Source organism: Ictidomys tridecemlineatus, chromosome 12 (genome assembly GCF_052094955.1).
Source record: "Ictidomys tridecemlineatus isolate mIctTri1 chromosome 12, mIctTri1.hap1, whole genome shotgun sequence".
Taxonomy (NCBI): Eukaryota; Metazoa; Chordata; class Mammalia; order Rodentia; family Sciuridae; genus Ictidomys; species Ictidomys tridecemlineatus.
In genome coordinates this window covers 28,351,349-28,370,001 of record NC_135488.1, presented here as the reverse complement: position 1 = coordinate 28,370,001, position 18,653 = coordinate 28,351,349, and the positions used below count along the sequence as shown (strand labels likewise).

The window sequence follows — 18,653 nt, the reverse complement described above, 5'->3', positions numbered from 1 at the left end:
TTGGCATCTTTTCTCCTCTAGCTACAAGCTCAATTTCTGTCACGGCTCCTCAGCCAACCCCAGAGCCAGAGCCTTCTTCCAGGGAAGGGGCAGAGCCAGAGTCCAGGACATCAGGGGTCTCCACTCGGTACTCCCCACGGCCCCAGTACAACAGGCGGGTGAGAGGCAGGTGCCTCATTCACGTCTACCTGGAAAATGAAATGACAACACAGTATAGGAGCATCCTGGTGAGTCTTCGAGCAGGGGAGTCTCCTGGGAGCCCACAGTGGGGAAGACCGAGTCCACAGCAAACACCTTGGACTAGGCCTGTCTTCTTGAACTAGAGCTTCTGGAAGGTCAGGAAGGAGAGCAGAAAGTGAGGAAGAGAGAGGCGGGAGAGCAGCAGGATTCCAGGTCTGGGTGCGAGTGGGCCTGCGTGTTTTGGGGTGTGCAGGTCAGAAGTGCAGGAGTGAGTGCTGGGTTCAGAGGAGGTCAGAGAAATATCGAGGGTACAGGCCATCCTCTACTGACCTTGGTATTGAGGAGGAGTATATTGAACCGTGGAGGTTGAAGCAGAGGAGTTGGCAGTCATTTTCTTGTGTGTGGGAGGGTATATGTTGCTGGTTGAAGGGAAGGGAGCCATTGTAGAATAATTAGGGTGGGTAGGTGTGGGTCACAGACAACTGGGGGCCTTGGAGGGGCCCATTAGTGTCCTAGTTTGCATGTATGTGAATAGAGATTTAGCGGCTCTCTCTGCAGAATTTTCCTGGGTGTGGAGTATCCATCATGAGACTCTGGTGTCCACCTCCAGGGGAGCCATGTTGAACCACGGCACCTGCTGAGTCCAAACCTCCTGACACCCCAGCAAGCACTGACACTCTCGAGCCCAGCAGCTTCCATGCCTATCATTAAAGAGTCCTAGTGTGTGTTGTGCCCTGGCTGTCAGGACCAAAACACCTAGGGTTTGTGCCTAGTCCACACAAAAATGCAACTGCATCCCAGACCAGAGCAGGGATATGGAAGTCCACTGGACCATTCCTCCCATCTTGATGGGAGTAGAGTGTGTCTGTACAAAGCCTTTTGGTTCTTATTCCCTTGTCCCTGTAGGGCATAGCAGGTTGAAGCAAACTCTTGTACTAAGATTGGACTAGAGGCTCATAGGAAGACCCCACATGATCACATGAAGGCCTCAGGTAGCAGGGTAACAAGATGGTGCCCTTGTGTTGAGAGCTCTCTTGTCTCTGATTGTCCTTGAGCACTGTCCTCTGGGTAGCTACTCCCAAATTCCCTCTCTGATGAGCTTTCTCCAACCCTGCTCAGGTGACCTGCCAGGACAGCACTCAAGTCATCATCCGCAGGGCCTTAGATGCACACTTGCTCCAGCAGGAGGATCCAGAAAACTACGAACTTCTGCAAATTGTCTCGAACCATCAGAGTAAGTGGAACCATCAGAGGGTAGGGAGCAGTGAGTCACAGTGGGCTCAGGATAACTGGGAGCCAAAACACAGTGTGCATTGACCCAATGCCCAGGAAGAGTATGGTGGGACTTGTGCACAAAACAAAGTGTAATGATGGGGCATAAATCTGCAGGTTCTTCATGTTCTCCAGGGGCTGTGGACCTGCCTATCATGTGTTCTTTCCTTGGCCTGAGGAGGCATTGCAAAGCTATTATCCACAAGGGGCCAAGAACACAGGCTTTTTTGTCTTGTGTTAAAGAAGACAGACAACCACAGGATGCCTACTTTGGCAGCCTTTCCTGACCTAGACGAGTACATGAGAAAAGCAGTTCAATGAACAATCATTTCTGGCTTCCAATCTTTCTATTCCTTGCAAACTGAGTCCACTTAGGACCAGAGGCCATTTCTAGAGAGAAGTGTGTGGTAGAATAGAACCCTTCACAGCTTGTAAACCCTTCTTGGAGAGAGAGGGGGGGAGGGAGGGAGGAAAGAAGAAGGAGGAGGAGGAGGATGAGGAGGGGGAGGAAGAGGAGGACGAGGAGGAGGACGAGGAGGAGGACGAGGAGGAGGAGAAGGAGGAATAGAAAAATGAAAATAAGTTGAAGGAAGAGACCATGAATAAGAAGGTCAAGATGACTATTAGAAGAAGCATGAGGAGAAGATGAAGAAGAACAAGAACAAGAAGGAGAAACACAAGCCAAACAAGAAGTATAACAATAAATTGATTAAAAATGTGAATGAGAATTATACTCATGAGGAGGAAATGCAGAAGTGGGGAACTCAAGAGAAATATATTGCTCTGGATGGCACAGCCCTGCTGTGGACATCCTCCACCCACGCTCAACACACCTGCAAACCACACCCTCAAATTAGTGTAGATTTGTATGAGTGGATGAATCCACTGGCAAGGTGGAGGCACCCAACATCAAGTGCTTTTCCCCAAACCCACCTGTGATCATTGCTGCAGTGGGGAGAAAACCTTGAACACATGAGTCTTTGGGGACCAATCCAGATACAAAGTCTAGCTGTTTGTCTTTGGTGGGTCCAGCGTGAACTAAGAGGGTCTGGGGTACAAGGGGCTATTTCCTTGAAAGGTGTTCCTGTAGGGGACCTCCTGTGCATAGAGGGTCCTCAGGGAGGAATCAGTGGGGAGTCTTTGGTGGAACAGTAGCTGGATTCGGGGGCTCTCAGGTCTGTGTGTGAGACCTGAGCTGGCAGAGGTTCTCAGTTGTGGGGGATGTTGGGAAGTATATTCCTTGATTGTCACCTACCATGCCTCTGCCCCTGCCTCTCCAGAGCTGAGGATCCCTGCTGATGGGAAAGTATATTATGACCTGGATGGAGGAGTGGATTATAACTTTATTCTTCGGGAAACAGCTGCCAGCAAGTCGTTGACGGTCAAGCCAAATGAGGTAAACAGCCACCTTCTTCAGTCTTTACTCCTGGTGCCACTCCACATCCTCCAAGGGGACAAGAACCTCAGGTTCTGGATGGATGTTGTAGAATGCCCACAGAACCAACTGCCAGGCTGGGTGGGGTGCAGTTGCTGGGCTTTGCTGATGTTGTCATCCCCCACAGTTCTTGGAGCCTTCTGTGGCAGTGGCATCCAGGACCCCAGCAGCTGTGAGCAGCAGCTCTACAGTGGCTGCAGGATCATTGCCCCAGGCCACCCAAAGCAATGAGTGCTGCATGAGAAAAGTCACCAGTAGCAGCTCCTCACTGCTTCACTCCAGCGAGCAGGTGGAAGACAACCGCTTTGTTCACGTCCTCCTAGAGGGACAGAGCCTGAGGGAGACAAAGTGCATCCTGGTAAGCCCGACAGCAGGGCTGCCTCTGGGTGTCCACACAGCGGAAGGCAGGAGACACAGCCAACCCTGGGGCTGTGGTGGGAAATAAAGAAGAGAGAGGTCTGTCTTAAGGGCTTGACCTGAGGAGGGAGAGCCTCAGCATGCCCAGCTCCAGTGGTGAGTGGGCCTGTGTATTGTGGGTTTTGCATTTGCAGGCCAGAAGTGCAGACGGAAGTGCTGTGGACAGATGAAGGCAGAGATATGTCTAGGGTGTAGGCTGCAGTGCCTAGAACATGGTATTCTCAATGAGTGAGGTTGGAGCAGAGGAGGTGGCTGTGATTTGTCACATGTGTAGGAGGAAATGTGTTCCTGGTGGCAGGGAAAAGAACCTCCTTAGCATGACTAGGTGTAGGAATTTGGGGTGGGGATCACCTGGGGGGTCATGCCAAAGCTTCGGAATGTTAGCCTTTGCATGTATGTAAATATGGAGCTAAAGGGGTTCTGGGCAGAATTTCTATGGATGTGCAGTAGACACACTAATGCTGCAGGTGTCCAGCTGCAGAGGAGACATGTTCAGTGACTGCCAGTGCTGAGTCCAGTACATCATTACAACCAGACCCGCACCGAGCTTCCAGAGGCCAGGGCCTTTCAAAGCTCTCATGAAGCACTCAAGTGCACACTCTTGTATCTGAGTCTGTTTTGTGTAGTGGCAGTCAGGACCAAAATTTTCAGTGCATCTGCCTCTTTTTCTCCTGAATGTTTGACCACAGTCTTCTGGGTAGCTCCTCTAAAAGCCATTCTCTGATGACATTTGTCCCACCCTGATCCAGGTGACCTGTCAGGAGACGGTGACAAGCCTCATCCGCAGGGCCTTGGACCAAAATTTGTTGCAGCATGAGGATGTGGACAACTTTGAGCTGCTGAGTATGATGTCTGAGGATGAGAGTAAGTAGGACAATCAGACAGTGGGGAGACATGATCCACAGTGGGCTCAGGATAACTCACAGCCAAGAGAAAGTGGGCCTTGTCCCCAAAATACCAAAGTGTGGTGGGCCTGGCAGAGACTCTCAGGGGTTGTGGGTGTTTTGTGGTATAATCCTTGAGTGCCACCTAACAATTCTCTCCACTTTGCTCTGCAGAAATCAAGGTCTCTGACCACTCACTGGTGTGTCTGTCCATGAATCCGGGAATAAAATATTTTATCGTGAGGAAACGCCCCCAGGTCAAGGGAAAGGAGGTAAACACCTACCTTATTCAAGCTGTACTTGTGCTGCCATTCCACTCCCACCTGGGAAAATAAGAAGCCTGAGCACCTGGACATATGTGCTAGAAGCCCATAGAGCCAACTGACAGGCTGGGGTGGCTTTCTGTTTCTGAGTTTGCTGATGTTCCATCCCCCACAGTTCTCAGAATCAACCTGCAAGTCCTCCAGGCCACTTTCCCACAAGCAGGTGGGAGACACCTGCTTAATTCGTGTTCACTTAGAAACACAAAGTCCAAAGATGGCCAAGACTGTTTTGGTAAGCCTGGGAGCAGGGGTGTCCCCTGGTGCTTACACCTGGGTGGGGAACAGACACTGGTCCAATACCATAGACTACTCATGCCCTCTTAAATTTGGAGCTTCTGGATGATCAGGAGGATAGAGGGGAATCAAGAAGGGAGAGGTCAGTGTGAAGGGCTGGAGCTGAGATGAGGGAGAGCAGCAGCTTGTCCACTGCCATGTCTGAGGGAGTCTGTGTGTCAGGTGGCAGCATGCAGTCCAGAAGGGCAGGGGCAGGTATGGGTGACAATGAGAATAGGATAGGACCTAGGTTGCAGGTTCCCTTGTATGGGATGCTGACATCTATGGAGGAGGACAGCAGTGTGAGGTTCTGCATGTTCCTTGAACAAGGAGCTGAGAGAGTCTCTCTGCAGAGTCGATATGGATGTGGAGCAAGCACATTAAATGTCCAGGTAACCCAATGACCACCCTTGCCGGATGAGGTGCCCTCCTACATCCCAGCCAGCACTGAGCCTCTGGAGGCCAGGAGCTCTTGTGGCTATGTTTTAGCACTCCTGTGTGTGGTCATGTTCCTGGGTCTGTTTTTGGCCCTGGCAATCCAGACCAAAGCCTCTAGGTTTTGTGCCTAGGCCATTCCCAATGCCGCCTGCATCCTCGGGCAGACATGGGATCTTGGAGGCTATTGTCCCATTCCTCCCAACTTGTGGGATGAGATTGCATCTGTATGCAAGTAGTTGAGTCCTTTCACTTCGAGAGGAGTGCAGCTCCACAAAGAGCAATGGCAAGCCCAGGAAGTCCTATGTACAAGGATTGGGCTAGTAGCCTATGGGAAGAGCCTACACGATGCGCAGGAGGTCACCCTCAGGTAGTAGGGTCATGGATGTTGCCCTTGTATTTAGAGTGGAGGTGCCTCCAGAATGATCCTGCCCACTGCCCTTGAGTAGTCACTTCAAGGCCCATTTCCTGAAGGCCTGTCTCCCATGCTGCTCCAGGTGACCTGCCAGGATAGGGCTCCTGTCGTCATCCGCAGCGCCCTCGACCTACACTTGCTTACTCAGGAGAAACCGGAGGATTATGAGCTGGGCCAAATCATCTCTCACCGTCAGAGTAAGTGAGACAATCAGATGGCAGAGAGTAAGGGTCAGGATGTGGACTCAGGTCAACTCTTAGCACCAAAGAGTAGTCTCTTACCCCCAAGAATACTCCAACAGGGTGTGTTGGGTTCTTGCACAAAGACAACTGCACTTCTGCTGGTGGAAGTTCTTGAGGTCTAATAGTGTACCCCAGTGGATATTGCAGCTCCCCACCAGGTGACCTGCCCAGGACATAAACAAGCATACAAAGCTGACATCATTGATGAGTGAGGAGGAAAGCCTCTTTCCAGGAGCAGTATGCTTTCATGGTCTGGGATAGGAGTGGTTTCAAAGAAACGTGGGAATGCATGGGCTAACGATGGAACTGGCATTTTGTGGACTGAAGCAGTACTATTGAAAGCCTTCTGTGTGACCAGAAATCCACTGCCTGGGCAGAGCATTGCCAGGATTCTAGCAAGCAGTAACAGGATGAAATTGGGAAGAAAACACAGCCTGGGAGACAGCCTGAATCATTTGTTTTTGCATAAATTCCATGGTCTTCCGCACCTGAGTCCACTTGCCAAGGAGTGATCACAATAGCCGGGTTGTGATCCCTAACTAAAGTCAGATGAGGGCTTCCTGAGCACGTAGCCACAGAGCTCATCTGATAATAATGCCAGTGCTTTTTTGTTGGTTGGTTGGTTGGTTTTTGTGAGCCAAACACCACAGAATCCATTATCCCAGCCTATGTACACTGAAGACCACCATCCCAATGAGTTCTAGGATCACTTGTCTCCTATCTTAACCTTCTGTTAGGTTAGTAGAGTCTATGGAAGAGGAAGTCTGTGTGGGGCCTTGGTAGCCTAAGAAATTCATAGCAGAGATCCCCACATCCAACCCAGAAGGGATGGAGAACAGGCTCTAGGTTAGAGGAGGGTGACAGGAAAGAGGTGTTCAGAGAAAGGAGAAGCGGGCTGTTGTATTCCCCCACTCGGGGTCATGGCACCACTGGGCCATACACCATGTTGGAGGGAAGCAGTCCCTTTGCTGGTCTTTGGAACCATTGTTCTCAGTAGGGCAGCATTTGGAATGTGGCCTCCATTCTCAGAAGCCTGGTTCACATGGAGGCAGGCTCCACCAACACAGAAGCATGGCTCTAATGTGGTATCCGTGCTGGTCAGCCTGTCCTCACTGTGGCCATACTTGAGGAAAATAACTCAGAGGAGGAATCCTAGGCCTTTTCTCTGGGTTTCACAGCTTTCTCTTTGGTTGTGCACTGAGGCTGTCCATAAAGCTCTAGTGTGTGGCAGTGGAGAGCTCCTCAGCCCTTGCCACAAAGGCATAGACTGGGAGAGAGAGAACGAGGGTGGCAGAGAGGGAGAGAGAGAAAGATGGAGAGGAGGAGGAGGACCTCTACTTGGAGAATGAGGATTCAGTGGAGCCAACAGGAACAAGGTACTGTTGCCCAGGGTGCAACCCTGTTTAGGTCTTCCTCCAACCATGCTCAACCTTTCTTCCAGTCCCTCCCACCTCCCAGTAGTGTATTCATCTTGAATGAGAATTTCATGTTGACATCAGAGCACTCACCATCCAATGCTTCCCTCCAAACCCACCTATGAAGATGGCTCATGTGGGGACTGAATCTTCGGCACAGGAGCCTTTTGTGGGAGATTTCAGATGTAAATCTAGTGGTGTGCTTTGGCAGATGCAAGAGGACCTGAGATGTTCTGGATTCCAAAGCCTTTGGTAGGACAGACATTAGGTGTGTTGAAGTGCTCTGCTTAGTTCTTCCTCAGGGAGGACTGTGGAGGCTATCTTGTTGGTATTGGTGCTGAATTGGAGAGCTCTCAGGTGTGTGGCTCTGGCCTTTTCTGGCACAGGCTCTCAGATGTTGGGGTGTCCTAGGGAGCACCTCCTGAGTGCCACCTTCTTTTTGTACACCCCTCTCTCCCCAGAGCTGAGGATTCCAGCGCAGGCCAACGTATTTTATGCCAAGAATCCTCACAAAAAATCCAACTTCGTGCTGAGGAAAAGGAGCCTCTCCCAAAAGAATGATGAATGGATCCAGCCTCAACCTCCCTCTCGTCCTGCAAAGAAGGCTCCAGCCCTCCTGAGGATGCTTGCAAAAATCTGCTGCTGTGTGCCTGGGCAGCGCTGAGGCAGCCCAGGAATATTTACATTGATTACTATTTGCTTCAAAGTTTGAATCTATAGTTTGCCATTGTCTTTGACCTTGTTAGTAACACAGTTGTTACTCTATCCTGTATTTTTTGTTTCCATTAATATATTATTATTTTAAAATATATATGTTTTTGTTACCTAATCTACTCTGATGATTTGAGTATACTAAATGTAGCAGTGTTTCCTAACGGACACATCCAAACCAACAGGAAGGAATGTTTCATTCTATCAGCAAGAACTTCGGTATTTAGGAGTTTGGCAGATGGCATTATCTGAGTCAGTTTTCCAATGGGGGCAATGAAGTATCAGCTATCATGGTACAAACACAAACAAAAACACACAAACACACACAAGAGCGCACACACTCACTGAGAGATAGATAGACAGATGGAGTTGGTCCCTGCTGAAATACTTTGGAGACGTGGTTCTGATTTCTCCTATTTTGGGGTATTTTCAATTGCCCAAGGTATCTTGCAAATGAACCCATGTCTGAGGAAGACATGCATGTGTACTTCACATGCCACTTTTCACATAGCAGGGAGGTCATGTCATGTAATATTTTTCATGCAGCTGTGTTTTGACTGTGAACCATCCCATGAGGTCAGCTGTGGAATTTTCCACTGGTAGCATCACAATGGGGATCCACTCTTTGGATTTGAGGATATTTCCGATTTTCTTGATTCAGATTGGAATGATATATATATATAGTTTTTGATGAAAATTCTGCATTTGATGGTAATGAATGCCATGCATCTAGGAATCTGTAGAGTGCAGACAATGAATGGATGCCTACTATTGCCTGGACTGGTCTGAAAAGTCCTGTAGCATCTGAGCATGTGTGAGGGCTGTACAGGTCTTGCAAAAATTCCAGGTCAGATGACCCTGCACAAAGATGAACTCCTAGTAGTCTCCACAACAGTGTAAGGGCCAAGGAGAAACACACTTCCACACAGAAGATGGGAAGCTACCTTATGAAGGTGATCATAGGTAAGGGATCCTCTTTGTAGGACCCATTTTCCATGGGGCCAGAACTGTGCTCTGAATGTGGTTGCTGAGAACTTGGAATTTTCTAACTGAAGCAGTTCGTGCAAGCTGCTTCCACTTGCAGGAACAAAGTGTGTTCTCGTTGAGCACTTTAGGCTGTCCCTGGTTGAACTAGAGTGTCAGAAGCACTTGTAATGATTGGCATTCACAGTTTCACATTGAAGCCTCTGTGCCATCTGTCAATCACTGATGGTTGCAAGTGGGGAATGGAAGCCATTTGCTGCAAGCAGTTTCAACTTGCAGGACTAACTTTGTTGTAAGTGGGCACATGGTGTTTTTCCTGTGTGAGCTAGAAAAAAGCAAAACTGCTTCTTACAGGTGACAGGCATGCTTTCACATTGAAGCTTTTGTGCCATTGATCCAAAACAGTTCACTCATGTGGGCACCTGCACTTCAACTGTATGTGGTAAACAAATGTGACAAATGGATGTGAGACTTTGGAGAACGGACCTTCTCAGCTGGTCCTCTTTCCTCCTGCAAGTTGGTGATCTCTTTCTGTCACACTTTGTGTTTCATGCCTGAACTGTGCTCTGAATGTGCTTGATGAGAACAGTTTAGAAGTGCAGAAGTGAAGCTGTTTGCAGAAGCAGCTTCACGTAGCAAAAGCTAACTTGTTCTCAGTGAGCACATGGAGATTTTTCCCTGGTTGAAGCAGTGTGAATGAGAATGGCTTCTCAGAGCTGGTAGGCATGTTTGCATTTGGCAAACATTGCCATCTATCACCAAGAGTTCCTTGCATGCAGAAACCTTCTTTTTAAGTGTTCTCAGAAAGGTCTGATGAGTGAATTTCCATGGAATTCCGTGGAATTGATCTTTTCAGCAGTCCTCATTGGCTTCTCAAAATTGGTGATCCTGGGCGCAAGGACTCTCTTGCTAGCCAACATTGTATTTTGGGCCTGACCTCCGCTCTGAATGTGCTTACTGAGAGTAGTTTGGGAGTGCAAAAGTAAAGCAGCCTCTCAGCAGCTTCAACATTCAGGAGCTCATTTTGTTCTCAGTGAGCACATTGGGGTTTGTCACTACTTAAACTAGCATGAAGAACCACCACTTCTCAGAGGTGGCAGTTTCCCTCTGAACCGTCTGTACAGTTGGTCAATGCGAGTTCAATGCAGGCAGGCACTTGAATTTCAAGTGAATTCTGTGACAAACAATTGAGCAATGGATTTCAATCAACCTTGGGCAATTGCTCTTCCCAGTGGGCCCACAGTTCTCCTCCAGTTGCTGAACCTAGGTCCAAGGGCTCTCGTGCTAGCACTCTTTGCATATGGGCTGAAACTGTGCTCTGAGTGTGCTTCCTGAAAATATTTTGGAAGTGCAAAACAGAAGAATTTTGGCAAGCAGCTTTCATATTAGGAAATGACTTTTTTCTCTTCATGCCCATTGAGCTTTGTACCTGGCTGGAGTAGCCTTAAATCCAATGGCTTCTGAGAGCTGGCAGGCCCAGTTTCCATTGGAAGCAACTGTGCTCTTGGTCAATGGCAAGTTGGTTACTGTCAGGTACCTGCAGTTTCAATGAGTTTTTAGAAGAAGGAGACCAAGGGGATAAGATGAAACTTGTGCAATTCATTTCCTAATCAATGTTGGTGATGCTAGACCAGAGTGGACTTTTGCAATGATACTTTCTCATGTTTTTTGCAGGAAATGTGTTCTGAATGTGCATCCTGAGATGCATTTGTAGGGGGCAAACAGAAAAAGTTTGTGCACAAAGTAGATTTGTTCTCAGTGAACACGTGGCGGGTTTTCCTTGGTTGAACATGCAGGAAGCAGAACCTCTTGTCAGAGCTGATGGCACCATTTCACTTGGAACCATCTATGCACTCAATATTAAGCAGAGGTCATTGCAGACAGGCTCATGCAACTTCAAGATAGTTTTCAGAATCCGTTTGAGGAATGGATTCCAAAGAATCTTTGAGGTATTGACCCACCCATCAGTCCTATCACTTCCTATCTGAGCAAGTGCTCCAAGGTACAAGGGCTCTCCTGCTAGCACACTTTGGATATTGAGCCTGAACTGTTCTCTGAATGTGCTCAATGAGAAGAGTGTGAAGTGCAGAAGAGAAGCAGGGTATACAAATAGCTTCAATTGCAGGATGTAAATGTGTTTCTAGAGAGCATATTGGGATTTGGGCTTGGTTGAACTAGTAGGAATTGGAATCCTTCTTAGAGCCAGCAGTTACGGGCTTTACTTAGAAGTTTCTGTGTCTTGTATAAAGCAGAGTTTGTTGCTCATGGGTACCTTCGTTTCCAGTGAGTTTTCAAAAAATTTGAGAAAAATATTTCAATGAAACTCTGGGCCATTAATCTTGTCAACCGTCCAATGTTCCACGTGAATATTGGTGATGTCCCAAGGGATCTCTGGGTAGCACAATTTGCACTTTCACGTCGTCTGAACGTGCTGGCTGAGAAAAGCTTGGAAGTGCAGAACAGAAGCATTTTGGGCAGGCAGCTTCCAATTGAAGGAACGGTCTTGTTCCCTGTAAGCACATTGAGGTTTGTTTCTGGTTGAAGCTGCATGAAGTGGAACCGTTTTCAGAGCCGGCACTCTCAGTTTCTCTCTGAAGCATCTGTTCCATTGGAAATGTAGATTCCCTTCAATAGGGCCTCATCTAGAGAGCCTTCCCATGTGTCTCCCACTTGATTCAAACTTCTCCAGTGCACTTGTTGTCAAAGCAGGGACTCTAGGAGAGAGGGGCTCTACATTCTCCACACTGAAATCTCTCAGCAGCGAGGACTCCTCCATGCTTGGATGGCAGGGCTGTGATCACCTGGGAAGGTGGAAATAGGAGGCTTCCAGGGGGCTGGTGGTGTTCCTAGCCAGGATGCTGGTCACTGCAGTGCATTTAATCTATGGATCTCAAGGAGACTTATGCTGCAGATTTGTGTAATTCTGCATCTGTATGCACACAGTTCTTCATGTGGGGAAAAAGCAATGTTCTCAAAGTTTTCTTTACATTATACTCAACTGGTAATTTACAAACCCCAGTGTCCCATCTTAGCCCAGAGCCATTCCATCAGCCCAGGGCCAGTGGGTAGTCCAGCGGTCAGTACTATGCACAGCTCCCAGGTGGCTCCAGTGTGTAGCTGAATTTGACAGCCAGTGTACTGTAGGATTTGCCCTTGAGGTTAGAATTTATTGACTTCCTCTTATGTCATTTGACTAGTCAGGATGTCTCATTAACTATCTGTGAAATCTTCAGGTTAGCAATCTCTGGTCATTTCTACCCTCTGAGGTACTGGTTCAACAGTTGGTCATGGTCATGGGTAGTCCTGGGTCACAATGAGGGAGAAGAAGACAATAATGTAGAATGGTGGTGTAGAGAGTCAGGGTGGGGCCAGAGCCCACACTGTGGTTAGGGTAGGGAAGGGATCTGAAGAGACTACCTTGAAAGTGAGCTCTGGCTGCAGTTAACCAGGAATCAGGGCCTGGAACTGGAAGCCATGACAGGGCTTCTGACTAGAAAGGACACATCCTTCTGGGCTGAGTTGGAGGTCCATCCAGGCAGAGGCAAACAGAGATGATGCAGGAGAGGGGGATGGTCTAGATCACAGAGCAGCTCCATCATCATATAACACAGAGTGAATTTTTTTCTTCCAGTTGTTGGTAAATGCTGATTTATTCATGTGATACATTCACATCTACCTTGTCCATTGGAAAGGCCACTCAACCGCCACAGGCGGTGATATCTTGCTGGATGTGTGCATTCTAAAAGGAGGTGAGGTTGGCGCCAATAGAGTGTGTGGGCACTCAGGCATTGGCAAGCTTGCTTTGGAGAGTGAATCCTCTAAATGTTATTGGGCTGGCTTTTGAGAGCTCCTGTGGTTTGGCTAGATGTAGAATTCTTTCACACAATTTAGCATGGTGTATATTTTAGAGAGCATGATCACTGAGGGGCAGCTTGCCGGTTTGAAGCCGTGAGCATTAGCATCTATCAAGTTTCTCACCTGGAGTTGGCTACCTACAACTGGTGACAGTGTTTTGCTACTGCTGAGTAATACTGAACAAGTCTCTGGGCCAGTAATCCATTGCTGAACTACATCACCAACAAAAAGACACTGAGTGAAGGTGAGGACCAGAAGAGCCCGGGAACCACCAGAAAGCAGCCTTGAAGTCCTGAGCTCTGGCACATCATATGCCAACTCAACTGGGTATCAACCTCTTCCTGGGCTCATTAGAACTGTGTGCTTCAACTTTCAGAAGCAAATGCAGAATGATAGAATCTTCTCTGAGGACACTTTTCTAAGTCTTGTTTGCAGCACATCTTCTAAGTCTTATTTGCAGCATGTCTTCACTGGAATGAGTAGGCATTCGGCATTCTGTTGTACTTAAAATTCATTCTACCCCTACTTGGTAGGTTGTCTGAAAGTGACTCGGCCTGAATGCATTTTACATGCCACAATATGGCTTGTCTTTTCTCCTAAACTTATCAGGGCAGTCAGAGCAGCCAAGGAGTACTATAAATTCAGGCATAAAATGGCCAGATAGACTTGGATCACTGTACATCTTTCTAGAACCTTCTTTCATGCTCTGGCTTCCCTGAGTGTGGGGACTCTGTGATCCAGATTTGTTAGCAAGTAGTTTCTTGGAAGGCGATGCTAGAAAACTCCAGGTGGGAACAGGAAGTGATTAGGAACTGGAAGACAGGGTGTACCAGCCAGTTGTTGTCACTAAGTGAGTAAACACAGTTCTGATAAGGAGTGCTGGAGGTTCATGTAAATCATGTTATTAATAGAACCCTTTATACAGGTGAGAGAGCTAGGGGTTCTCCAACCACTCCTGCCAACCATGGCAGGATTCTGCTGCTGGCCTTCACTGTAGGCAAATGGGCCATGGTGCTGGGAGCTCTAGGTCAGCTGGGGTGTGAAAAAATGGCATAGTGATGGACAATGTCATCCAGCTTTGAATCCCCAGACTGGGATCTTTAGCAGGGCAAGGTCAGAGACTGTACTCAATGCAGCATCTACTTCTCAGCATAGTGCCAGGCACACAGCAGAACTTCATCAATACCTGTGGAATGCACTGGCTCGCCCCAGCCCTGCTCCAGGCCTCTCTCAGCTGAGCTCTTCCTGCTGGTCCTGTCTGTTCTAGTATATTCAGCTCTTGCTTCTTTGTATTTCACTTTCCTGAATTATGTCCTCTTTTTCCACACTCCTGTGGTCACTCTTTCTCCACACTCCTCTGGTTCCAAATGGCTGTCTGGCGGGGCTGTGGCAGAGAGATCTCATTACTACCAGAGATGGAGTTTTTAAACCAAATAAGACACGTGCTCTGCTGCTTAGGATTGTCTTCAGCATAACGTGAGGTAGAAGGTTTGAAATTAGGATTGTCCTCCCAATCTTAAGGCATGTCATCCCTGCGTGCACACCAGGAAGTACCCTGGGAAGAAAGGCAGGTGTGGGTTTGGAATCAGAGACCAGCATGAGAAGAACACTTTCACTGCTTACTAGACAATGAGCTTGGGCTTGTTCTGTAACCTCTTGGGACCTCAGTGTTTGCATATCTGAAATGGGGATAGTTGTATGCCTGACTTTAGGAGGTGGGTAGAGAGAATCCTAGAAGTAGAGGAAGAAAACACACAGCATCTGTGAAGCACCCCGCCCCCATCTTTAGTCTTTCCATGATTTTCTAAACGTATGTTGATTGACTGTTGTTTACAACAGCCTTTAGATCTACCTGAGGTCCCATCTAATCCACACGGATGGAGAAGCTCACCTTTGCTCAGTTGCCACATTTGCAAGGACACCTTCTAATAGAATCGGATCTAGGAAGCTGGGGTCCCTTTGCAGAACATACAGGATCCACAGCAAAGTTCAAGCCCCTGAGACAGAGGGCTTCTGCTGGTGTCCTCATGTCCTCATGGGCACTGCAATGCCTTTCTCCACAGATGTTCATTGAGAGCCTGGTCCAAGCCAGGCAGGGCTTCCTGCTGAGGATGTGGCAGAGAATGAAGCACATGCCTGGCTGGCTTGTAGGGGAACAGTCGGGGGCAAGACAGGCCAGTGATGGTGAAGACAAGACCAGTTAGTTGACTTGTCCGAAGGTCTTGAAGCCAAGCACTCTTCTAAGCACCTTATCATAAAAGCTTCCTCATCCCTCAATAGTTGCAAGAGGAACAGTGCTTTGGTTGTCCCCATTTTCCATAGGTGACAACTGAGGCACTGAAAGATCAGGTCACTTGGCCAAGGTCATGGAGATAGCACAGGGGGAAGTGTTGGCTGCAAACACTCCCAGGTGGCTACTGCTTTGGGCTCTTTATCACCTGTAGCCTGCAACCTCTTGGTCATGCTGTGGCCCCTGTGACTGGTCTGTCACCAAATAGTGATTCACTGCAGGGCCTTTCCCGAGTCCTCTTCCATCTCAGAGTGCCTGTGTCTCACAGAGAGTTAACCAATTTCCTGGGCCCCACTGGAGTTCCTGGTTTTGCCAATCTGGTGCAGAGTCTGAGAATGTGTGTTTGTAACAAGGTCTCAGGTGACCCTGAAGATGATGGGTCTCAACACAGGTGACTTTCCCCCTCCCCTTGGGTCATTTGATAATGCCTGGAGACCTTTTATGTTATCACAAGTCAGGGGTGCTGGTGCAAAACTCAGGTAGAGGCCATGGGTGCTGCTGAATGTCTACACTGCACGAGGAAGACCTCTACAGACTAAGAAGTATATGGCCTGATGGGCCAAGGGCGCCAAGGTGAGAAACCCAGTGTGGAGTACAAGCACATGAACTTGGGTGTGTGAAGGTATGGCCTTGGGGCTTGTTTCAAAGGTGGCTTCTATCAGTGCAAAACTCCAGCATCTCTGAGTGGCAGCGTTTCTGACAAGCTCTGAGCGGGGATGCTGGTGCTGCTGACCAAGCCACCCCACTTTGAGTAGCCAAAGTAAAGTGGAGTTCTTAGGACACCATGAACTTCTCAGAAATGCAAAGTGGACATCTCCTGTGTTAGATCAGAAGAAAAAAAACTCTGAGTTGGAATAAACCCTTTCAACTCACCTAGTTGCAAGTTTGCCCCTAAAGCAGCGCTGAGACAGCGGGGCCAGGTGGGGGACAGAGCTCCACTCCTCTCCTAGCCGCAGGCAGAGGCCTGCTAAAAATGAGGAGGGTGCAGAGGTGGGTGAGAACTGCCTTGCTTTGGTCCCCAAGCATCCAGTCAAGTCTATTGTCACCTGGAGTGGTGGCTTCTTCTCCAGGGCCCACGCTAGCATTGGGGTTTGCATCTGCCTGACTTTCAGTTCTGTGAATGGAAGGTGGGAACTGGCTGCTTGAGACATGGTTGCTATTTTGGGAGAGGGTATGGGAGAAATGACAGGACGCCCAGCCCTCCAGAGCCCGCACCCCTGCCCCTGTGATAAATGGCAGCATTAACAAGGTTTGGTTGAGAGGGTCTCCCAGATTTGTGACTTCCCATGTTTGCCAGCAGATGTCACTATGGATGGCAGAACAGAAGGCCTTTCAAGAGTGAGCTGGGGGGAGCAGAGAGGGGAAAATATCATCAAATAGAAGGCAGAAGCCAAAAGTACCCTTGGCCTAGCGGGATATGGTCCATACTATCATTTTAGGAATGGGGGACATTCTGCAATAAACCCACTATCAGATCGTGTCATTGAGGTTTAGCTTCTGAGATTTAGGCAGAAACTCTCCAATGAAACACAAAGTTCCTGGCTTCTCTTAACTGAGAAAGTTTCCAGGTTTTGGCTCCTGGCCTATATGTATCAGGAAACATTTTCTTGAAGGAAACAAACACGTTGCACTGAAGAAACATATATTTGTTGTAGCTTACCCTGATACATCATATTGATGGGATTTAAAAATTGATTCATTTTACAAATTCAGCAGCTTATTCTGAAGTTCCATTGCTCTCAAAATCCCTTATGATTGGCACATTAGCCAACAAGCAGAATTCTCTGAAGCCCCAGCAAGAAAAAAATAAAGTCAAATTCCTATTTGTTGACATTTGAGGAAAACAAGGGAGAAGCAAGGGGCCCCACTCACTGGTGACAAGGTCTGGTTGAACATCTTTTATCTAATGCTTACCAAGAACGGTAGCAGAAACAGCACCGGTTCCTCAAACAGGGCAAGAGAGAGGTTGACACAGATGAAGAAGTACGTGGCCATCCGCATGGCCCAGTGATTATGAAAATGGTAAAGTCTGGAGAGGAAAAACAGTAAAGGTGGTTATAACCACTGAGCAGGAGTTATATAACACTCAAACTTTTGTGCTAAGATGAACAGGGGCTGGGGCTGGGATGGCAGCTCAGTGGTATAGCAGTACCCAGCATGCACCAGGTCCTGGGTTCCATCCCCAGCACTGCCAAATAAACGGGTAAATAAACAAATAAATAAATAAGACTCGTGATGGGTCACATGCCCTTTAGGTTCTCAGGAGCAGAGTGATATTACTTGAGCTCAAACTTTAAAACACTAACAGAAAACATCAAGATGATGATCATATCTCAAAGCACACTTGGTGGACAGTCTCGAGCCAGCTTAAGCACCTTCTTCACGAAGTTGTTGTGACAGTAATAAGAGAACACTCTGAACCAGAGACTGACAAGGTGAACCCTCAGTGACCTAATGCCATGTGGGCGTGGCTGAGTCCAATGTGAAAATGTGCACAGCCCGTCTCAACGCGGTATACTCAGGACAGATGTGGCTTCCACACACCAGATCCCTGCAGGGTGGGACAGTCCCCCACTCCTGCTTGGCAGTCTGGGCACATGAGGTGTTTGTTGCTTTTGGAGACCCTGACACCGAGCGCTGATGTAAGAGAGGGTTTTTCCTTACTCTAGCCAAGGGCTTGGTCTTAGTTAAAACTTTAGGGGGAGATAGAAAAGGCTGGATTCCCAGGAAAGGAGAGAATGTGTGGGTAGCATTAGGATGTGACAGAAGGGAAAAGAGAAGCCCTCCCTTGCACTCCAGGTAACGCTGGCTAGGAAGAAAGGTGGCCATGTGCGTCCAGCTTGGGCACTCCATCTCCTGGCCCTGGTGGTGTCCATTATCCCCGATCTGCTCTTAACCGACCGGATGCTCCCTGCACGTGGGACACTGTGCTCTTAGAACTTAACCCAAACCACCAGGCTCAGGGGCTGGGCTGCAGCTCCGTGGTGGAGCGCTTGCCTAGCACAGGCCCGTCTCTGGGTCAACTCCCAGCACCGCAGAACAAAACACTCTTGGGTTTTACCCAAATTATGTGCCGTACCTAGACCCCTCTGAAAAGTTTCTGTAGAAAGAATGCCTCCAGGTTTGTCTCAATCTCTAGAACTTAAGGTGGACAAGTGGACAGCTAGATGATAAATTACCTGATAGCCTGAGGGGAAGTTTGGAATGAAACGTTTCTGTTGTACTGGGCATCAGAAACATAGGCAGCTCCAAGAGAAGGTTCTGGAAGGGAGAAAACGTCAGCACAGGAACTAAACTGCTTTTTCCTTGTGGGAATGCATCAGGCACGGAGGGGAGCCCTGCCCCTCCACCTCCAGCCCGGCTCCCTAGAGGTTGCCACCATCAGCAGGGCCATAGGTGCCTTTTCTGGTAGGTCCCCTGGGACCAAGGATCCTGCAGCAGAGCTGGCCACGTGCACACTGCATTTTCTAGAACTCAAATACAGGTTCTCATTTGAGGAAGGAAAATAAGAAAGCACTGAAC

The 18,653-nt window shown here is 48.4% G+C and overlaps 2 long non-coding RNA genes across 2 annotated transcripts; both read left to right on the top strand.

The window, feature by feature from the left end:
- The first annotated feature begins 1,071 nt into the window (after nt 1–1,071).
- LOC144369569 (uncharacterized) lies at nt 1,072–3,310 on the top strand. The gene is made up of 3 exons (XR_013429354.1): nt 1,072–1,414; nt 2,733–2,848; nt 3,015–3,310. It is a non-coding gene; the product is annotated as an uncharacterized LOC144369569 (long non-coding RNA).
- A 581-nt stretch (nt 3,311–3,891) lies between these two features.
- LOC144369568 (uncharacterized) lies at nt 3,892–8,070 on the top strand. The gene is made up of 4 exons (XR_013429353.1): nt 3,892–4,168; nt 4,363–4,743; nt 5,717–5,831; nt 7,753–8,070. It is a non-coding gene; the product is annotated as an uncharacterized LOC144369568 (long non-coding RNA).
- Nucleotides 8,071–18,653: the final 10,583 nt, after the last annotated feature.